Source organism: Benincasa hispida, chromosome 7, assembly GCF_027475165.1.
Source record: "Benincasa hispida cultivar pf3 chromosome 7, pf3_genome.v1.1, whole genome shotgun sequence".
NCBI classification, from domain to species: domain Eukaryota; kingdom Viridiplantae; phylum Streptophyta; class Magnoliopsida; order Cucurbitales; family Cucurbitaceae; genus Benincasa; species Benincasa hispida.
This window is the reverse complement of record NC_143484.1, coordinates 54,485,945-54,490,378: the sequence shown is the minus strand read 5'-3', so window position 1 is coordinate 54,490,378 and position 4,434 is coordinate 54,485,945. Positions and strand designations below refer to the sequence as shown.

General features: G+C 28.8%; 1 pseudogene across 1 annotated transcript; it reads right to left on the bottom strand.

Annotated features, from left to right (window-relative positions):
- Nucleotides 1–1,309: 1,309 nt before the first annotated feature.
- LOC120081705 (zinc-finger homeodomain protein 11 pseudogene) lies at nucleotides 1,310–2,464 on the bottom strand (annotated as a pseudogene). Its single transcript, XR_016530436.1, has one exon. The product of XR_016530436.1 is annotated as a zinc-finger homeodomain protein 11 pseudogene (transcript).
- Nucleotides 2,465–4,434: the final 1,970 nt, after the last annotated feature.

Below are 4,434 nucleotides of genomic sequence, written 5' to 3'. Positions count from 1 at the left end.
GTATTATTTTTCCTCACATTTTTGGATATCTATTTTCTTTTGCTTTTTGTTATTCAAACATAGGTTTTCTACTCTTGTTTAATGAATTTAAGTTGACATTTTACAATATATATTATTTTTCCTCACATTTTTGGGTATCTATTTTCTTTTGCTTTTTGTTACCTACATCTTAATAGTGTAGGAAAAAAAATGTTCTCCTTCATGTAGTTTGAGAAAGAAAGAGATTTTCACTTTTAAAATCCTTATAAAATTGGTGCAATAAGAATGGAAAATTATCACGAAAATTATTTAAATTTTGTTTTTAAGTATGTAGAAAAAATGAATGAGCACTATCAACTTTACATCTTTCGAAACTAATAATAGCACTATCAACTTTACATCTTTCAAAACTAACACACTTTTTGAAAAGTCGCTAAATTAGTTTTTTTCGGAAGAGATCGACTACCAAGATTTAGTTTAAAAAAATTAATTTACTAATCTATCAATTGTTTTGGCCTTTTGGGCCTTTTTCGTACATCTCGAAGAGATTAAACGTTGAGATTTTAGTAATTTTTCAAATATTAGATAATGATGATTGCATTTTGATTTTTAAATTTTGGAAAAAATTAAATTTTGTTAAAAAAATAATAAAATATGAAAAATATATAAAATCTCAATATTAATTTGCTATAAAATCTGTTTGAGATTGAGATTTTATATATTTTTATTATTTTACATTTTTAAAAATTTTAATCTTTTAAAAAATTTAAATCAATCCTGATATTCCTTTAAAAAATTTATTTAGATAATTGGTAAATTAATTTAGAAATTAGAAATTTTGCTAAAAAAATTTTTTTAAAAAAATTAATTTTGATATGATATTTGATAGATATAATCGAATTTGATGAAAATTTGAAAATATAGAAGATTTGATATAATACTTATGAAGATCACATGATATTTTGAAAAATTACTAGAATATCATGTATCGAAGGAAGCCTAAAAAGGTCAAAAGATTCAAAACCATAGTTAGAAAAAATTAATTTTTTTAGTTAGAAAAAGCTAATGTTTTAGTTAAATTTTGATGTTGGGTCTCATTTCGAAAGAATCAAGAAAAACTATTTGAACGAAATTTAAAAAATTTTATCAAAAATTTAAAAGGTGTTACTTAAACTACACTCGGTTCAATCTGATTTTACGTGGGCTCCAAAATCGAAGAAATCGAATCTTTGGGCAGCCATGCTACATGAGATATATATATATATAAATTGGAAAAGGTAAAAGGAAAAGGTGTAGCAATAACAAAGAAACAGTAGGGTAGAGCAGGAGATTGTTGAGAGACAACAGACATGTTTATGCATATCCTAACAAAATTTCAGATTGCATATCCTAACAAATCTCCCTCACTTTCCTTAATTCATTACTCTCCATCCAAACACAAACAAATTTTATATCTTCAGATCATTCACTTAAATTACTGAACATCACAAACAAGAAAAGTAAGGAATAATTAATGGCGGATATGGATGATGATTAACAAATGCTATGTGCTCTGTTTCGAGTCATTTCCACCATGTTTTTCACTACTCTGAGAAGCTCTGTTTTTCCCTGTTTTTCCTCCCGTGTATTTGTTATTATGCATCCAAACTCTCAGCACCCGCTTTCCGATCCCAATTTCTTTGCAGAATTCCTGCACTAATCTTTCCTCACTTTTCCCAATTTTCCATCCCAATTTCTCTGAGAATAATTGCATTTTTTCCTTCTGCTCCCCGCTGAATTTCGTCCTCTTTCTCTTCCTCTGTTTTCGCCTCAATTCCTCCTCCGCATGCGCTCCGGTGGTCAATGCCACCAACATGGGGGGGCCGGAGAACTGGACTGGCGGTGGGATATGCGAAATTGGTAGAGGGATCGGCGAGGATGGGCTTTGCGATTTGATTGGGCTCGACCTCGGCGACGGCGGTGCACAGAGCCGATATGGGTAGTAACGACGGTTAGGCCAAGGGTCGTCCGGTTCACGGCGGTGGAAGTTCCGATGACAACCACAGGCGGCGCAATTTAAAGAAGTGGGATCGGTGGGTGTGGAGGTAGCGGAAGGCATAAACTCGCCGCAGCCGTCGAGGGCGTGGCCGCCGACAGTGGCGGCGTGATTCTTAAGGCATTCTCTGTAAGAGATGACCATGGAATTTGAATTTAAATTTGAATTTGAAGAAATGTAATTAAGGGTTGTGGGATTGAGAGAAGAGGTTAATTGTAATTCCATGGAGTGGGGAATTTTGTAATTGGGTGATCTCATTTTATGGTGGACAATAATTTGGTTGTTTTTCCACTCATATAATGATTGGGAAATGGGATTATGGAGTCCAATTTTGCATTAGACGATAATGATGACGACGAAGAATAATGGAACGACGTGACGGTGACGACAATGATGATTTGGAACTACATTTTGACCAATTTGACGCACAACAAATAATAATAAAATGAGATTAACATAATCAAATTTAATTCAATATAATTGATTAAAAAAAAGTGTCAAGGGAGAGGAGGAGAAAGGAAGAGCAAGAAGGTGGGAAACTTGGTAACCACTGGTTAATGAAAAAAGAAAATTTGGGTATTGATTCAAATTAGATATAAATCCTTTGAAATTTGATTAGATATGTACCCGACAATTAATTGCGATTTGTTGATTAATTAAATTTTAGAAATATGTCTCGTTGTTGAATAATGTCAATACTTTAAATTTCTTTAATCAATATTTCCGGTTATCTGATCTGGTCGGTCACTCGGTCATTTATTCCCCTGCCAATACGTGTCTTTTAAACAACGTTACAGATCGTGTTTTCTAAAATTAGTTTTAAATTATTTTTAATTTTGTTTATGTATTTATTATTTCAATTATTCTCTTTTGAAGTCATTCGATAAAATAATAAAATAATTTATGTTTAAATTAAATATATCAAACTTTTGCAACATCATTAGCTCAACTATTTATATGTTATTTTGTTTTGAATTAAAATATTTAGATTTCTTTTATTTGAGTAAAGTCTCTACTTTTAATAAATCCTAAAACTAGTAACTACAGTTAATTTCTGGTTGATTATTAAAAAAAAAAAAACTATTTTTTACAAACTTTTTATAAACGGTGAAAATATATCTAACATTTGTGATTTTTTTCCATGAAAAAAAAATTATATTAAAATTAAATTTAAAGAATATTTTTAAATATAAAAATTGGTAAAAAAATATTTTAAAATATAATAAAATTTCACTGATAATATCTATCATTTAAAATAGTATCTTAAGTTTAAGAGTTTTTTTTAGAGGAACTAAATTTAGACAATAAAAATGTAGAGACAAAAAAAAAAAATTAAATGATTAAATCCACGTCTTATTTTTTTTTTTTTCTTTTTAAATATTTATAAGCACATGTATGTGCATGGGTGGTATAACTATGTTCATTTGAGCTTTTAAACATTAAATAACAAAGTGATGCTTTAACTATATATATATATATTGGTGAATACAACAATTGAAGCATATGTTTATAAAAGTCAGTTTCAAAGTTGGCTCCTTATAATTCCTTTGAACTTTTATTATTCTAAAATATGAACTTCTATTCTTCATGAAGATGATATATCAGTGCGAGTTTGTGGTTTTTTTTTTTTTTTTTTTTTTTTTTCTTTTTTGTTAAACTATACATTTAGTTACTTTATTTTCTCAGTTATTTAATATAATATAATTATGGTCTTCTCATACATTCAATTGTACTAATTTGGTATGGATAAGTTTTAACAATATTTGCAAACAATTAATATATATTGACATCTTATATCGCTAAAAATATATACTCGACACTTCATCAACAAAAATTCAATCTACCTATTTGTTAACTATGGCTTTTTAAGATGATCATTAGATTTTATCCCGATATAAAAAGTAATATAAAATAACATAAAAGATAGAAAGGTTAAAGTAACATATAAATAGTAGTAGTAGGAGTTAAAGACAGTACATTTATAAGAAAAAATGTACAAGGGTAGTAATTGAAATAAAAGGGGTATTTAAATTGAAAACAATTAGTTTAGTTTAAATAAATAAATTAATCTCAAAGAAGTAAGGTGTTACGATATAATAGAGTTAAATAATCATAGTTATCCAAAAACACAAAAAAGATAAGAATAAGGAAGTGAAATAGATAGTGGTGGACAGGTGTTAGAAAGTGAGGTAAGGCTGCGGAGGGACATTAGCATGTGTTTGTATTTTGGGGTTAGTGGCATAATGAAAGACATTAAAGAGAGATAATTAAGGGGATTAATATTGGGGAAGAAAATAGAGAAAAATATTAATGTGGAGTAAAATAAAAGGGAAGGAGGTGACAGGATTTGTCCGATATCATATGATAATATGCTGAGTCATGACATGAATGATTTAATTAATTAGGACTAGACGCAAAAT